Source organism: Lutra lutra, chromosome 4 (assembly GCF_902655055.1).
Source record: "Lutra lutra chromosome 4, mLutLut1.2, whole genome shotgun sequence".
Lineage (NCBI taxonomy): Eukaryota > Metazoa > Chordata > Mammalia > Carnivora > Mustelidae > Lutra > Lutra lutra.
The window spans coordinates 79,560,219-79,579,526 of NC_062281.1; the positions used below are offsets into that span (position 1 = coordinate 79,560,219).

General features: G+C 38.2%; 1 pseudogene; it reads right to left on the minus strand.

The window, feature by feature from the left end:
- Positions 1 to 3,425: 3,425 nt before the first annotated feature.
- LOC125097290 (DNA polymerase epsilon subunit 2-like) overlaps positions 3,426 to 19,308 on the minus strand; it is a 76,588-nt pseudogene continuing 60,705 nt past the window's right edge.

Sequence of the window (19,308 nt, forward strand, 5' to 3'; positions counted from 1 at the left end):
TTATTGGGGTCTCCTTGGCATCTTCCCTAGTGGACACCGGGCTGGGCACTGGGGTCCTAGCTCACTCCATAGATGCTGCCCGAGATTTATCTGAACAGCTCCGAACAGCCGTGGAGGCCTCAGCTGAGTCTTTGGCATCCCTACAATGACAGATTACCTCAGCGACCCTGTAGGTAGCCCTACAGAACTGACGAGCCCTGGACCTGCTCACTGTAGACAAGGGAGGAACCTTTGTATTTCTCAATGAAGAATGTTGCTATTATATCAACAAATCCAGTATAGTCAAAAACAATATCGGTGCCCTGGCAAAAATCCGTGACTCCCTCATGGCCAGCATCACCCTGAAATAAACCCCTCTCAATGGTGGCTCTCCCCCTTAACGACCTGGCTCCTTCAATCCTAAGTCCCCTTATTCTCCTCTATTATCACTAATCACCCCCTGTGTTCTTCACTTCATTCAGGATCATATGAGGTTTCCAGGGTCACTGTCAACCAACTTCTCCTGCATCCCTATACCCACCTACCCACATCTGAAGGACCCTATGATGATGCCCCTTTGCCAGCAGGAAGTAGCCAGATCTGAATCGCTGCCCCTATTACACCAAAAAGGTCGGGATGTTGGGTCAGCGGCTTCGGGAATGACGGAGGAACAATAGAAATGACTGCTGGGGCCGCCATCTTCCAGCCCCCTACCCCTTCTTCCTTAACCCTTGACTCTCCTGCCAAAAGGATGTATGCCCAGGTCATGTCTCCATAGGTAACCTGATACCTATGCAGGAAACAGGAGTATCAGGAGCCCCCACCCCATACCCTCTGATCACCAAATACCTTACCATATATGGATGTGAGCCCATGCCCTACCTTGGCCAAATAAAAGAACCCCGCCGACTCCCTCCCAGTGTGACTTCCCTGACTCCCCTTTCCAGAGTCATGGAATCTCGCCCAAGGATTCCCACCTCCTTCTGGCGCAACTTTCCTGGCTCCTCTTCTCCTGAGCCCTGAAACTTCGCGGGAGATTGCCTTTAATAAATCTTGCCTTGTGCCTACCTTGCCTGGTGTTGTGTTTACCTCACCTGCGAAACTTTACAAAAACCATAAAGTTTAAAGTAGAAAAAAAGTTTGAACTTTATATAGTCTAATGACCTCATTTTATGTATGGAAACATTGTCTCCAACAAGGAAATAGCTTGTCTAAAACCACACAGTTTGTGTTAATGCCCAGACTTACAGAAAGAAAAAAGTCAAGCTCGAATTTCTAGATTGTCCTAATGTCCGAAGCTGCTAATGTATCAAAATTTAGCTGCTTCTGTAGATTTCCTGAGCATAGTATGTAAAAGGTGATATGAAGATCATGAGTTGTAGAGACTGAAACTTTGTCCTATAGGAAATTATGGGGTTTACCAGACCATAGTATTGTAAATAAATAATGGGACCTCTCCAAAATTAAACAAATATTTGATATAATCCAGGAACAGATAATTAATTTGGATTATGACAACACAGAAGTAAGTCTATATCTAAGCCAATGACTGCAGAATCACCATGCAGGAAAAATAAATCTGATGTTTTAAAAATGTTCAGAAACCATGGTATGTGCAGAGAGTACTGCCATCTATTCTTTTCATTGTTCCTCTGAATTTTGGGACCTCCCTTCCTTTTCCTCCAGGGCCTCAATATCCCTTTCTTTTCCAAGGCTCTTCTAGCGCTAATGTGCTGGGTTTCCTTTTCTACCTTTCATTTCATTAACAAAACAAAACAAAAGACTCTAATTGTGCCAACATATGTCTCAAAACAGCCTTTCTGCATAATTGACTAACTCTTCTTTGAAAATCTTTTGTTGTAATTCTCAGTGCCTGAAGGATAGGACATCATAATAAGCATGAAGGCAATAGGATGTCTGTCATGAGTTATGTGACTTGGCCCAGCTATGACAGGTCTCTCCCTTTCCTGATTTGCACAGTGATCCTTGCAGCAGGATTCCTCAATTATTTTAAACAAATAATTATTGGTTATGTAGAGTTCACAATCAATGGAATGGATTTCTAAGTTGACATTTTACTCTGTTGTGGAGGCCGGGATGTTTGGATTTAGGGCTGTGGGAGAGGAACTACAAAATCCCAACATTTAGGTGATTATCTTTCCTCCCAAATGGAGACCATCCAAAAATCTGAGGTGCAAGGGAACAGGTGTGATTTTGTGGTCATAAAAACCCATGAGATACAATTTTAATCTCCATATATTGATGACAGATGTTTATTTTGCAGCTGTACTACTGATGATTTAAAATTTAAGCTTTCACTTATTTTCTCTTGAATTAAGAAACTAAAAATATGTATGGAAAATAACTTGTAGTTAAATTCTGTCTTCCATAGGGAAATGACATTTATACTGTTACAACCTTGATAAATATATATATTACTTCCCAACCAATGAGTGATAAATCAGTGATTTAACTGTCTTTTATGTTGACTGCTTTGGACTTTATAGGCATTTGGTTTTGAATTAGCCTAGTAGTACATCATCCTGAGAAGGAATCACATAATTTAAAAAAAGGAACTAAAAAATTTGCCTTGTTGGGCAGGTTTGATGTCTGAGTTATGAGTGTTATGCTTTTATGCTTGTTTGTTTTTTGTTTTTTGTTTTTTTTGATGTCAGAGGGGTGGCTGGAAGTTTCATTGGTGCTCTGCTTTTTAGAATTTTTAGAGTATTAGTTTTGAATTATTACTGAATTGTTATTAGAAATAATTTATCATGAACATCAAAGTGAGTGAAAAGAGATTTTAGGAGTCATTAAAAAAATAAGCATACGTTCTGAGCTGCTCCAAGTAATTATTCTTCCTTGCTCATTCAGTTGTCTTCTGTTTCTGCTTCCTACAGTCTAAGCCCACAACCTCCAGGCAGCTCTTAAATGTGGCCCATGATTTTGCAAGACTGAGGGTCAGACAACAGTCCTAAGGGGCTTCAAAACACAGAGCCCTTAACCCCATATGGAAATATTCAGATGGTGGCTTTCAGCAGGATGACAGGAAGGAAATGAGATGTGTTTCCCTATATATCTGCTAAATTGGAAGCCCAGTATTTTTTTTAATGGAAACATAGTTGATATCAAATATTATAGTAGTTTCAGGTGTACAACACAATGTGACCACCATTAAATGCATTAGGAAATGTTCACCATGATGTGTAGTTACCATCTGTCACTGTACAGTTATTATAAGTTATTTGACTATATTCCCTATGCTGTAATTTTCATCCCCCTTATTTATTTTATAACTGGAAATCTGTAGCTCTTCCTTGCCTTCGTGTGTTTCACCTGTACCCCAATCCCTTCCTGTATTTGTTTTGAAGACTTTTTATGAATTGTTTGTTTTTGAGTCAATGGTGTACAGATGACACTGGGCTAGGTTCCTGCCCCTGGAAGTGTCCTTAATCACTCCACATGTGGTTCACACCAGGAACATCTTCTTCATTGCTCTCACAGGTAGTAGTGATGTTGTTCACTGTTATTTTCTTGCCACGCTCATCGTCTTTGCTACTGAAAACAGAAGAAGGAAGACAGGATATTCAAAAACCAGGAAGAACAGTGACCTTCCTCCCACCCACAAACAAAATTGAAGGAAATGATGGGTGACTTTAACAGAGACCCTTTAGCTTGCTGTGTCTCCTGATACAGATAAATGATTCAATTTCAAGAAGACAAAATGTGAAATGGAGAAATAAATTTGAATAAATTGGCATTTTATTTATTTATTTATTTTGTAAATGACAATGAGTTTGATACTAAACCATGGTTTTTATTTTTTTTTCAAAGATTTTATTTATTTATTTGACAGAGATCACAAGTAGGTAGAGAGGCAGGCAGAGAGAGGGTGAAGCAGGCTCCGAACTGAGCAGAGAGCCCAATGCAGGGCTCAATCCCAGGACCCTGAGATCATGACCTGAGCCAAAGGCAGAGGCTTAACCCACTGAACCACCCAGGCTCCCCCTAAATCATGGTTTTATTGCATGGTTCATATACAGAAGTTTTTTATGTTTTGTCAAGCTTGGATAATTTCCAGTATAAATGGGTCTTCCCCATTTGTTATTTAACTTCACTTTGTTTCTTAAGTTGGTTTCAAAAATGCTAATTCCCAAGGACAACAGCATTGGTCAGTTTCTCTTTGGTGCTTTGGTTTTACAGTTATCAGCCATAGATGCCAGATATTTTTCTCCTGTGAATATCAGTTATATTTGTTTAACCAGATTTACATTGTTTTTCTTTTATTATTGGCATTCTTATATAATTGAATGATTGTAGGCTTAGCAATAAGGAAAAAAGGAAAAGCTTCTTTAGTGTTAACATCAATCCCTGTGGAGTAGGAACATTATTCTACTGAAAATATGTATGTATGCACTTAGTGAGGGATTTGCACTTTAGAAGATATGATGAGTAAAGCAATACCCTTACTCATATGCTTTCAGATTGATGAGACAAACATGTATACCCTGCAATGAGAAAAGTACGAAGTATACAGGAGATGTGGCAGAAATTGATCTGCAGGTCCACAGTGTGATGACATTTTCCATAGGAAATGACATCCACAGAATGTGGGCCACTTTAATGGCTGTTGTATAAAACTCCAGTGAGTGCCCCTTATGGATTCTTTTTCCAATAGCTGGTTGCAGATGACAATGAAACCCCAGGAGACAGTAATTCCTCAAGTGGAAGGCGCCCAGGTCCCTAAATGGAAGAGAGTCACCTTCACATCCAGGACAATAGTCCTGTCAGAAAAGTTTGGTGAGCAAGAATTACACTCACTGTTCTGTGAGACTTTGAATTTGTGAGATTTATATTGTTCACACTGTTTAAGCTAACTGTAATAAGCTAAGTCCATGAAGCTGACAGGAGAGAACTAGAAGAACAACAGCAAACATCTACACAGGTGTTGTTTAAGTCCTTTTGTTTAGCTATTATTATCGCTACTAGTAGCTATCATTTTAATAATGAGTGAAGTGAAGCTCACAGATTAAAAACAACAACAACAACAACAACAACAACAACAACAACAACAACAACCAACATTCCATGCAACAGAGTTATTTGGGAGGACAGCTCAGCTGAAAATTTTGCCTACCAAATAATCTATAAGGAAGAGCCATGCATTTTCTTAAATTTAGAGTGACACATTGAAGGTAAGATGGATTCAAAGCTCAGAGAAGTACATATTTTAAAAAATTCAATACAAATATAGTCAGATGAAACTAATAAACTTTACTATACTCTGTGAAAAACTTGTCCAGAGAACTTAAGTAGACAAAATTTAAGATGCTTTAAGTGCCACATCCTTGTCCTTTTTTTTTTTTAAATTTCTGTATCCCAACCTCCAGAAAGCCCTGAACATTAGATACTAAAATTTAAAAAAATACAGGTTACCACAGATCTATTTAAGGGCAAGTTACAAATAGGTCCATATTTTCAACAGCTATAGCAATGGAGGCATTGCTATAAGTATAATGTATATTTTATATATTTTCCAGGAAACTCTTAAAGATGCAATGTTGCAGATCAGCTAATCTAGGGCTTGGCAAACTGTTTCTACAAAGGTCCAGTTAACAAATACTTTGAAGTTTGTCAGTCAAGTGGTAAAATGAAAGATGCTATGTAATTCTGTCATCCTTTAATAATGTAAACACCATCCTTTCTTTGTGGACAGCACAAAAGTAGGTAATGGATTTGTCCCACAAACCTCTGAGCTAGCAATTCTGGAGAAATATATTCATATTGTGTGTGTGTATGTGTGTGCATACACATGCCTATGAGACTTATAAGACATTTACAAAGGGTATTGGTAACATGGTTTAAAACTGCAGCCAGATGAAAAGCACTTCATTGGTTAATATGGGACCATAGAAGATGATGCAGGCTGAGCTCGTACAGCACCAACAGAACTAGATGAAGGAAATATGACTGGTTACTGATGGGTACACTTTTCCTGGAGGGGGCAAGGCAGGAATGTTTATGTGATGCTAGTAAAATAATTTTTACAATTTTATTTCATTTTCTTAACTGACTTCTCATTTTAGTGACCCATAGGTGTCGTCATACCCTTAAACATGACTAAAACATAGTTGAACTGAACTAGCAGACATCCACAAGCACCTCCCTACATAGCTTGCTCAGCCTCAGATTCCCCATGTGGGCCTGGATTCCTAAGACCTCCCAACATGGTAGGAGAGAGGCAGATGAATTCGAGCTCTTGTCCTGGAAAAACAGCTGCTATGGACAAGAAAATGTTTTCTGAAAAACAGTATGGAGGGTCCTCAAAAAGTTGAAAATAGAGTTACCTTATGACCCAGCAATCACACTACTGGGTATTTACCCTAAGGATACAAATGTAGTGATCCGAAGGGGCACAAGCACCCAAATGTTTACAGCAGCAATGTCCACAATAGCCAAACTATGGGAAAAACCTAGATGTCCATCAACAGATGAAGGGATAAAGAAGATATGGTGTATATATGCAATAGAATACTACATAGCTATCAAAAACTCCTGAAATCTTGCCATTTGCAATGATGTGGATGAAAGTAGATGGTATTATGCTAAGTGCAATAAGTCAATCAGAGAAAGACAATTATCATATGATCCCTCTGATATGAGGAATTTGATAGGCAGGGCAGAGAGTCATGGGGGGAAGGGAAGGAAAAAATGAAACAAGATGGGACCAGGGAGAGAGACAAACCATAAGAGACTCTTAATCTCAGGAAATAAAGTGAAGGTTGCTGGAGGGGAGAGATGTGGGAGGGATAGGGTGGCTGGGTTATGGACATTAGGGAGAGTATGTGCTATGGTGAGTGCTATGAGTTGTGTATGACTGATGAATCACAGACCTGTGCCCCTGAAACAAATAATGTATTATATATTAGTAAAAAAATAAATTAAAAGAAAAAAAAGGAAAGAAAGAGAATGAAGTTGCAAATTGGGAAAGCCAAGTACTCAGGGGTCCTCATGGATTGTTTTTCAAAATATTTCATAGTGCAAGTAATATTCCCATTATAGAAAATTTATAAGAGAATAAAATCTTTTCCAACAATTCTACTCTCATACTCATGATTAGTATTTTGATGTGCTTCCTTCCTTAATACTTTCTTATGTGTATTCTTAAGTGGCTGAAATCTCATAGAATGTACAAATCCAAATTTGCTCTTTGTTCACCTGATTATATAAACAGTATATATACATTTTAAAAGATTTTATTTATTTATTTGACAGAGATCACAAGTAGGCAGAGAGGCAGGCAGAGAGAGACGTGGAGGCAGGCTCCCTGCTGAGCAGAGAGCCCTATGCAGGGCTCAATCCCAGGACCCTGGGATCATGACCTGAGCTGAAGGCAGAGGCTTAACCCACTGAGCCACCCAGGCGCCCCTATAAACAATATTTTGCTCGTTAGTACAAAATCTTCAAATGTCTTCAGTATAAAAAATAATATATGCTGATTAAATAAAATTGGATAAGAAAAAAATAGAATGATCTCTCTTGTGACCATCACTCAAACATAATCAGAATATTCGACCTCATGCACTCAGTATGACATTATAACGATTCTATGCTTTTATCTAAGCTTTAAAAACTATGATTGGTAATTATGAAACAAATACATATTCTTTGCTCATTACTGAAGGACACAGAAAAGCAAAAAGATAAAATAAAATGCCTTACAATCCTACCAGTGCAAGGTAAATAATAGTAAACAGATACATTTGCAATGTCTTTGTCTACTAATATATTTAAATATATGCACATAGTTTTTATAATGGTAGCATATCATACACATCATTTTATAGACTGTTTTTTTTTTTAACTTCGTACTATATCTGTGTTGGTTAATTTTATATGTAAATTGGGTAGGGTATAGTGGCCAATTGTTTGGTCAAACACTCCATATTGCTGTGAAGATATTCTGTAGAAGTGATTAACATTTACTATTGGTTGACTAAGTAGTTTACACTTGATAATGTTGGGGAGCCTCATCCAGTTAGTTGAAGACATAAAGAACAAAAGCAGAAGTTTTCAGCCTGCCTTTCAGTCTTACAAATTTCAGTCTTAAGACTGCAAATTTAAATTTTGCCTGAGTTTCCAGACAGCAGACCTGTTATGTAAATTTTGGACTTGCCTGGTCTCAGTTGCAAAAGTCAATCCTTAAAAGAAATTTCTCTATATATCTGTACCTGTATCTATCTGTATCTGTATCTATATATATATCCTATTAGCTCTTTTGCTCTGGAAATCCTGACTGATACAATATCACTGGTATTTTCCCATGTTAATATTCTCCTACAAAATTTTAATGGTTTTCTAATATTTAATTAAATGGTAATCATCATATTAATAAGTAGAAACATAATGTTCAGTTGAATGAATGTTACATTATTTATATATCCATTTATCTACTGTTAGACGCTTGGATTGTTAACCATTTTTTTCTTGTGGTAAAAATACATCGAACATAAAATTTACCATTTTGGCCATTTAAAGTAAATGATTCGGTCGTTTACATTCATAATGTTGGGTAACCATTGGGACTATCTATATCCAAAATGTTGTTTTGGTTTTTTTTGGTCATCCCAAAGAGAAACTCTGTAACCATTAAGCAATACTTCTCCAGTGCTCTATCCTTCCCACTGGTAACTTTTAATTTACTATCTGTCTCTATTAATTTGTTTATTCTAGATTTTATTTTTTACTCTAGATGTTTTATACTAGTGGAATCATACAACATTTATCTTATTGATCAGTTTATTTCATTCAGCATAATGTCCTCAAAGTTCTTCCAGGTCACATCATGCATCAGAACTCCATTCTTTTTTATGGATGAATAATATTTCATTGGATGTATAAATCACATTTCATTTATCTATTCATCTATTGATGGACACTAGGATTGTTTCCTTTCTTTGGCTTTTGTGAGTAATACTGTAATGAACATTGGTGTACACATGTTTGATTTGAGTGCTTGTTTTCGTTTCTTTTGGATATATTCCCAGTAGTGGAATTTCTGGGTAGGATGGTAATTCTATGTTAAGCTTTTTGAGAAACTGCCAAACTGTTTTCTACAGTGATGCATAATTTTACATTTCTACCATCAATGTACAAGGGTTGCAATTTCTCCAAAATCACGTCCTGCCAACATTTGTTATTTTCATTTCATTTCTCTACTTTTCCATTATAGTCAACCTAGTGGGTCTTCCATATAATTCTTTTTTTTTTTAAATTTTTTTAAATTTTTTATAAACAATAACTTTTTATCCCCAGGGGTACAGGTCTGCGAATCGCCAGGTTTACACACTTCACAGCACTCACCATAGCACATACCCTCCCCAATATCCATAACCCCACCCCCACCTCCTAAGCCCCCTCCCCGCATCAAACCTCAGTTTGTTTTGTGAGATTAAGAGTCACTTATGGTTTGTCTCCCTCCCAATCCCATCTTGTTCCATTTACTCTTCTCCTACCCCCTCAACCCCCCATGTTGCATCTCCTCTCCCTCATATCAGGGAGATCATATGATAGTTGTCTTTCTCCGATTGACTGATTTCGCTAAGCATGATACCCTCTAGTTCCATACACGTCGTCGCAAAAGGCAAGATTTCATTTCTTTTGATGGCTGCATAGTATTCCATTGTGTATATATACCACATCTTCTTTATCCATTCGTCTGTTGATGGACATCTAGGTTCTTTCCATAGTTTGGCTATTGTAGACATTGCTGCTATAAACATTCGGGTGCACGTGCCCCTTCGGATCACTACGTTTGTATCTTTAGGGTAAATACCCAGCAGTGCAATTGCTGGGTCATAGGGTAGTTCTATTTTCGACATTTTGAGGAACCTCCATGCTGTTTTCCAGAGTGGTTGCACCAGCTTGCATTCCCACCAACAGTGTAGGAGGGTTCCCCTTTCTCCGCATCCTCGCCAGCATCTGTCATTTCCTGACTTGTTAATTTTAGCCATTCTGACTGGTGTGAGGTGATATCTCATGGTGGTTTTGATTTGTATTTCCCTGATGCCGAGTGATGTGGAGCACTTTTTCATGCGTCTGTTGGCCATCTGGATGTCTTCTTTGCAGAAATGTCTGTTCATGTCCTCTGCCCATTTCTTGATTGGATTATTTGTTCTTTGGGTGTTGAGTTTGCTAAGTTCTTTATAGATTTTGGACACTAGCCCTTTATCTGATATGTCATTTGCAAATATCTTCTCCCATTCTGTCAGTTGTCTTTTGGTTTTGTTCACTGTTTCCTTTGCTGTGCAAAAGCTTTTGATCTTGATGAAATCCCAATAGTTCATCTTTGCCCTTGCTTCCCTTGCTTTTGGTGATGTTCCTAGGAAGATGTTGCTGCGGCTGAGGTCGAAGAGGTTGCTTCCTGTGTTCTCCTCAAGGATTTTGATGGATTCCTTTCTCACATTGAGATCCTTCATCCATTTTGAGTCTATTTTCGTGTGTGGTGTAAGAAAATGAGCCAATTTCATTTTTCTGCATGTGGCTGTCCAATTTTCCCAACACCATTTATTGAAGAGGCTGTCTTTTTTCCATTGGACATTCTTTCCTGCTTTGTCGAAGATGAGTTGACCATAGAGTTGAGGGTCTATTTCTGGGCTCTCTATTCTGTTCCATTGATCTATGTGTCTGTTTTTGTGCCAGTACCATGCTGTCTTGATGATGACAGCTTTGGAATAGAGCTTGAAGTCCGGAATTGTGATGCCACCAACTTTGGCTTTCTTTTTCAATATTCCTTTGGCTATTCGAGGTCTTTTCTGGTTCCATATAAATTTTAGGATTATTTGTTCCATTTCTTTGAAAAAAATGGATGTTACTTTGATAGGAATTGCATTAAATGTGTAGATTGCTTTAGGTAGCATAGACATTTTCACAATATTTATTCTTCCAATCCAGGAGCATGGAACATTTTTCCATTTCTTTGTGTCTTCCTCAATTTCTTTCATGAGTACTTGATAGTTTTCTGTGTATAGATTCTTAGTCTCTTTGGTTAGGTTTATTCCTAGGTATCTTATAGTTTTGGGTGCAATTGTAAATGGGATGGACTCCTTAATTTCTCTTTCTTCTGTCTTGTTGTTGGTGTAGAGAAATGCAACTGATTTCTGTGCATTGATTTTATATCCTGACACTTTACTGAATTCCTGTACAAGTTCTAGCAGTTTTGGAGTGGAGTCTTTTGGGTTTTCCACATATAGTATCCTATCATGTGCGAAGAGTGATAGTTTGACTTCTTCTTTGCCGATTTGGATGCCTTTAATTTCCTTTTGTTGTCTGATTGCCGAGGCTAGGACTTCGGGTACTATGTTGAATAGCAGTGGTGATAACGGACATCCCTGCCGTGTTCCTGACCTTAGCGGAAAAGCGTTCAGTTTTTCTCCATTGAGAATGATATTTGCGGTGGGTTTTTCATAGATGGCTTTGATAATATTGAGGTATGTGCCCTCTATCCCTACACTTTGAAGAGTTTTGATCAGGAAGGGATGCTGTACTTTGTCAAATGCTTTTTCAGCATCTATGGAGAGTATCATATGGTTCTTGTTCTTTCTTTTATTAATGTGTTGTATCACATTGATTGATTTGCGGATGTTGAACCAACCTTGCATCCCTGGAATAAATCCCACTTGGTCGTGGTGAATAATCCTTTTAATGTACTGTTGAATCCTATTGGCTAGTATTTTGGCGAGAATTTTTGCATCTGTGTTCATCAAGGATATTGGTCTGTAGTTCTCTTTTTTGATGGGATCCTTGTCTGGTTTTGGGATCAAGGTGATGCTGGCCTCATAAAATGAGTTTGGAAGTTTTCCTTCTATTTCTATTTTTTGGAACAGTTTCAGGAGAATAGGAATTAGTTCTTCTTTAAATGTTTGGTAGAATTCCCCCGGGAAGCCATCTGGCCCTGGGCTTTTGTTTGTTTGGAGATTTTTGATGACTGTTTCAATCTCTTTACTGGTTATGGGTCTGTTGAGGCTTTCTATTTCTTCCTGGTTCAGTTGTGGTAGTTTATATGTCTCTAGGAATGCATCCATTTCTTACAGACTGTCAAATTTGTTGGCATAGAGTTGCTCATAGTATGTTCTTATAATTGTCTGTATTTCTTTGGTGTTCGTTGTGATCTTTCCTCTTTCATTCATGATTTTATTTATTTGGGTCCTTTCTCTTTTCTTTTTGATAAGTCTGGCCAGGGGTTTATCGATCTTATTAATTCTTTCAAAGAACCAGCTCCTAGTTTTGTTGATTTGTTCTATTGTTTTTTTTTGGTTTCTATTTCATTGATTTCTGCTCTGATCTTTATGATTTCTCTTCTCCTGCTGGGTTTAGGGTTTCTTTCTTGTTCTTTCTCCAGCTCCTTTAGGTGTAGGGTTAGGTTGTGTACCTGAGACCTTTCTTGTTTCTTGAGAAAGGCTTGTACCGCTATATATTTTCCTCTCAGGACTGCCTTTGTTGTGTCCCACAGATTCTGAACCATTGTGTTTTCATTATCATTTGTTTCCATAAATTTTTTCAATTCTTCTTTAATTTCTGGTTGACCCATTCATTCTTTAGAAGGATGGTGTTTAGTCTCCATGTATTTGGGTTCTTTCCAAATTTCCTCTTGTTATTGAGTTCTAGCTTCAGAGCATTGTGGTCTGAAAATATGCAGGGAATGATCCCAATCTTTTGATACCAGTTGAGACTTGATTTAGGACCAAGAATGTGATCTATTCTGGAGAATGTTCCATGTGCACTAGAGAAGAATGTGTATTCTGTTGCTTTGGGATGAAATGTTCTGAATATATCTGTGATGTCCATCTGGTCCAGTGTGTCATTTAAGGCCTTTATTTCCTTGTTGATCTTTTGCTTGGATGATCTGTCCATTTCAGTGAGGGGAGTGTTAAAATCCCCTGCTATTATTGTATTCTTGTTGATGTGTTTCTTTGATTTTGTTATTAATTGGTTTATATAGTTGGCTGCTCCCACGTTAGGGGCATAGATATTTAAAATTGTTAGATCTTCTTGTTGGACAGATCCTTTGAGTATGATATAGTGTCCTTCCTCATCTCTTATTATAGTCTTTGGCTTAAAATCTAATTGATCTGCTATAAGGATTGCCACTCCTGCTTTCTTCTGATGTCCATTAGCATGGTAAATTCTTCCCCCCCCTCTCACTTTAAACCTGGAGGTGTCTTCGGGTTTAATATGAGTTTCTTGTAGGAAACATATACATGGGTTTTGTTTGTTTATCCATTCTGATACCCTGTGTCTTTTGATTGGGGCATTTAGCCCATTAACATTCAGGGTAAGTATTGAGAGATATGAATTTAGTGCCATTGTATTGCCTGTAAGGTGACTGTTATTGTATATTGTCTCTGTTTCTTTCTGATCTACTACTTTTAGGGTCTCTCTTTGCTTAGAGGACCCCTTTCAATATTTCCTGTAGAGCTGGTTTGGTGTTTGCAAATTCTTTCAATTTTTGTTTGTCCTGGAAGCTTTTAATCTCTCCTTCTATTTTCAATGTTAGCCTAGCTGGATATAGTATTCTTGGGGCATGTTTTTCTCATTTAGTACTCTGAATATATCATGCCAGCTCTTTCTGGCCTGCCAGGTCTCTGTGGATAAGTCTGCTGCCAATCTAATATTTTTACCATTGTACGTTACAGACTTCTTTTCCCGGGCTGCTTTCAGGATCTTTTCTTTGTCACTAAGACGTAAATTTGACTGTTAGGTGATGGGGTGTGCACCTATTCTTATTGATTTTGAGGGGGGTTCTCTGAACCTCTTGAATTTTGATGCTTGTTCCTTTTGCCATATTGGAGAAATTCTCTCCAATAATTCTCTCCAATATACCTTCTGCTCCCCTCTCTGTTTCCTCTTCTTCTGGAATCCCAATTATTCTAATGTTGTTTCGTCTTATGGTGTCACTTATCTCTCGATTTCTCCCCTCGTGGTCCAGTAGCTGTTTGTCCCTCTTTTGCTCAGCTTCTTTATTCTCTGTCATTTGGTCTTCTATATCGCTAATTCTTTCTTCTGCCTCATTTATCCTAGCAGTGAGAGCCTCCATTTTTGATTGCACCTCATTACTAGCCTTTTTCATTTCAACTTGGTTAGATTTTAGTTCTTTTATTTCTCCAGAAAGGGCTTTTATATCTCCTGAGAGGGTTGCTTTAATATCTTCCATGCCTTTTTCAAGCTGGCTAGAACCTTGAGAATCATCATTCTGAACTCTATATCTGACATATTACCAATGTCTGTATTGATTAGGTCCCTAGCCTTTGGTACTTCCTCTTGTTCTTTTTTTTGTTGTGAATTTTTCCGCCTTGTCATTTTGTCCAGATAAGAGTTTATGAAGGAGCAAGTAAAATACTAAAAGGGTGGCAACAACCCCAGGAAAATATGCTTTAGCCAAATCAGAAGAGATCCCAAATCGTGAGGGGGGAGAAAGGGGATAAAAAGGGGTTCAGAAAGAAAAAAAAAAAAAGAAACTATTAAAAAAAGAAAGCCGATAAAGAAAAAATATAAAAAGAGGAAAAAAAATATATATATCTTAGATAAACTATTTAGAAAACGTTAAAAAAGAAAACGGTAAAAGTTAAAAAAAATTTAGCAGAAGAAGAGAAAAAGAAAAAAAAATTAAATTAACTGCAAGGCTAAAAAATCATGGGGAGAAAGCCATGAGTTCCGTGCTTTGCTTTCGTCTCCTTGGAATTCCGCCGCTCTCCTTGGTATTGAAACTGCACTCCTTGGTAGGTGAACTTGGTCCTGGCTGGGTTTCCCGTTGATCTTCTTGGGGAGGGGCCTGTTGTTGTGATTCTCAAGCGTCTTTGCCCCAGGCGGAGTTGCACGCCCTTACCCCGGGCCGGGCTGAGTCATCCGCTCTGGTTTGCTGGGTTTGCTTTCGGGAGCTTTTGTTCCCTGAGCGCTTTCCGTAGAGTTCCGGAGGACGGGAGTGAAGATGGCGGCCTCCCGGTCTCCGGCCCGGAGGAGCCGAGAGCCCGGGGCCCCACTCTCAGTGAGCCCTCAGAGAACAGCGCCCAATGACTCCCGTCACCCTGGCCTCCCACCACGCTCCGAGCTGACCGAGACTGTGACCGGTTCAAGGCAACCCCGAGCTGAGAGTCACTCCTCGGCTCTGTCTCTGTAGCCGGCTTCCCCGTTCTAATACCGGTAAGCTCTGCGACACTCAGACACCCCTGATCCTTCTGCGACCCTGCGGGACCTGAGGCCACGCTGACCCCACCTGGGCTTCACCCCAGTTAAGCCTCTGGAGCGATGTCCCTCAGCGGAACAGACTTTTAAAAGTCCTGATTTTGCTCCATTGCTCCGCCGCTCACCGGGAGCCGGCCCCTCCCCCCGCGGTCTATCTTCCCGTCGCTTTGGATTCACTTCTCCGCCAGTCCTACCTTTCAGATAGTGGTTGATTTTCTGTTTCTAGAATTGCTGTTCTTCTTCTCTTCAATCTCCCGTTGGATTTGTAGGTGTTTGCAATCTTTAGATAAGCTATTTAGCTGATCTCCCGCTACCCGAAGTAGTCTCAGCCTGCTACTTCTCCATCATCTTGACTCCGTCCTAATTCTTTTTTTTTTTAATTAACATATAATGTATTGGAGGAGAGGCAAGATGGCAGAGAAGTAGGAGACCCTGTTTCAACCAGTCCCTTAAAGTGAGGTAATTATCTATCGGAACACTAGCACCCATGAAATCAGCAAAGGCCAATATCCGAGATCTATAAAGCACTCCTCAAACTCAGCACACACAAAACAGATAATCACATCAAAAAATGGGCAGAAAACATGAACAGACACTTTTCCAAAGATGACATACAAATGGCTAAGAGACACATGAAAAAAATGTACATCATCATTAGCCATTGGGGAGATTCAAATCAAAACCACACTGAGATACCACCTTACACCAGTTAGAATGGCCAAAATCAACAAGACAGTAAATAACAAGTGTTGGAGAGGATGTGGAGAAAGGGGAACACTCTTACACTGTTGATGGGAATGCAAACTGGTGCAGCCACTTTGGAAAACAGTGTGGAGATTCCTTAAGAAATTAAAAATAGAGCTACACTATGACCCTGCAATTGCACTACTGGGTATTTACCCCAAAGATACAGATGTAGTGAAAATAGGGGCCATCTGTACTGCAATCTTCATAGCAGCAATGGCCACAGTCACCAAACTGTGGAAAGAACCAAGATGCCCTTCAATGGATGAATGGATAAAGAAGATGTGGTCCAAATATACAGTTGAGTATTATGCCTCAATCAGAAAGGATGATACCCAACTTTTGTATCAACATGGATGGGACTGGAAGAGATTATGCTGAGTGAAATAGGTCAAGCAGGGATAGTCAATTACCATATGGTTTCACTTACTTGTGGAACATAAGGAATAACAAAAATATTGGGAGAAGGAGAGGAGAAGTGAGTTGGGGGAAATTTGAGGGAGACACGAACTATGAGAGACTGTGGACTCTGAGAAACAAACTGAGGGTTTTGGAGGGGAGATGGGTGGGGGGTTGGGTGACCCTGGGCATGTATTTAGGAGGGCAAGTATTGCATGGAGTACTGGGTGTGGTGCATAAACAATGAACTGTGGATCACTGAAAAAAATTAAATTAAATTAAGAAAACATAATGTATTATTTGTTTCAGGGGTACAGGTCTGTGAATTTTATAATACTTTTTATTTCTGTAAAGTCAGTAGTTGTATCTCTAATTTCACTTTTGATAGTAGTTATTTGCATTTTCTTCTCTTTATCAGTCTAATTAAGATTTGTTAATTGTTTTGATTTTTTCAAAGAACCAACTTTTGGTTTTATTGATTCTATTGTGCTCTATTCTTTGTTTTTAGCCCCATTATTTCTTTCCTTTTGTTAGCTTTGTGTTCAGTTTGATCTTCTTTTTCTAGTCCCTTCTGGTGTAAAGTTAGGCTTTGAGTTGGGATATTTCTTCCTTTTTAATGCAGGCATTACAGCTAGAGATCTCCCCCCAATTGCTGCCTTACTTCATCCTATGAGTTTTGCTAAGTTGTTTTTTCATTTTCATTCATCTCTAAGTATTTTCTCATTTCTTTTGTGATTTCTTTTTTGACTATTGTCTATTTAGCAGTGTGTATTTAGTTTTGATATACTTATAAATATTTCTCTTTTCCTTTTGTTATTGATTTATTCTGATTATTGTGGTTAAAAAAGGTACTTTATACAATTTTAATCTTTTAAATATATTGAGATCTAACATATTGTCTATCATAGAGAATGTTTTGTGATCTAACATATTGTCTACCATAGAGAATGTTCTGTGTGCACTTGAGAAGAATGTGTTCTGTTATGGTTGAGTGGAGTGTTATATGTATCTCTTAGGACTAGTTGGTTTATAGTACTGTCCATTATTGAAAGTGATGTATTGACTTCTTCAAATACTATTGCAGAGTTGTTTATTTCTCTCTTCAATTCTAACAACACTTGCTTCATATTGGGACTCTCTTGTTTGTATGTTTATAGTTGCTATATCTTCTTGAATTGAAACTTTTATCAATATATAATATCCCTTTTTGTCCTTGTAACAGTTTTTGACTTATAGTTTCTTTCATCTGATATTAGTATACTAATAGCTGCCTTGTTTTTAACATGTTGAATATTTATTTGTCCTCAAGGGGAAATTGCCTGAAAAAAACACCTGTTCATTCATACTTTTTAATCTAGAGACAAAACATATCTCAGGAAAACTCAATTCAAAATTTGCATTGGTTGTGCCCTAGAAAAGGACACTTAGTTTGTTCATACTTTGTTTAATGTTGGATATAAAAACAATGTCTCTGCATCTTGCCAAATTCATTGAAATGGTGCAGTAAACTCAATCTAATTATAAGAGATAGATTTCATGGCTTTATTTTGGAAAATCCTAATTTCCTCACCCCTCAAAACCTCAGATTCAATTTCTGCCTCTTTCCTCTTTCTCATTTTTAAAAATCTAAGTGTTGTATGTTCCTTGTAGTGTCGTATGCATCCATCTCATTCTTTCTAGGGTCATTGCCATAGGCACAGATTAATTTTTATGAGGAGAGGGATGACTGGGTGGCACAGTTGGTTAAGCACCTGACTTGGTTTTGGCTCAGGTAGTGATATCAGGATCCTGAGACTGAGTCCTGTGTTGGGCTCTGTGCTTAAGTGTGGAGTTTGCTTGAGATTCTCCCTCTTCCTGCCTCTCCCCCTTGTGCTCTCTTTCTAAAATAAATAAATAAGTCTTTAATTTTTTTTTCATAACAAGAGCTTATATAATTAAAAGGATATGACTAAATAGTATTGCTAATTCCATTAATAAAGGTTGTTGTACTGAATTATCTAATTTTTGTTTATCTGAAAATTCCTTTATTGACCTTTATTATTAAAATATAGCTTCCTTGGTACACATTTCTAGACTGACAGGATTTGCCCCCCCTTTATTATACAGATTATTCACTGGTTTCAGACTACTATTTTTGCTCTACAGATTCCAAGATGAATTGTGTTTGAATTGCTGTTAATCCACTCACTGATTTTTAAATTTTCATCATCTTTAATTTCTACAGGTTCTATTTAATTTCTACAGGTTCTATTTAGAAATTTTCCAAACCTTCCTGTTTATTCTTGATAGTCTCTTGCACCTTTCTAGTTTTATGATATTTTTAAAACCTTTCAGTCATAGTTGTTTTATAAACTTGTATCTGATGATTCTATGACTGAAGCTTCTGGAATCTACAACTATTGTTATTTCTTCTGACTGATAGTCAGGGTGGATGATCTTGTCTGTGCATGGTGATCTTTTTTTCTGATCTTACAACTGACTGTTTTTCAATGTGCAAACACTGGGCCTTGAAGTTGAGGATGTTTTCCTCTGGAAAGGAATCACAACTACTTCTTCAGGTGAGCCATGGCCAGCTCCCTCCAAGTTTCCTCCACTAATTACGGGTTTCCATGATTTCCAGTTATAGTCCATGAGTTCCATGACTAATCAGATTTAGTTATTTCAACTTGTTTGGTCTCTGTCCTCCTACCCTAATACCTATATGAATTTCTGCTTTTAAGAGGATCCTCCCTGTCATATAGATTCCTGCCTTCACTTTCAGTTCAATATTTTCTTATGATAGAAACAAATGTTATGTATACCTCAGATTCTCGTGACAGCCTTCTCTTCCCCAAGGTGCTGTCCAGCCATCTGGCTGAGCTGTGGTCATCTTCTGCCTAACCTGGTTGTAGAACCAGTCTGCAGCCCAGGACTACAAGACCGCTGTCCTATGGGGTGTGGGATTTGGTA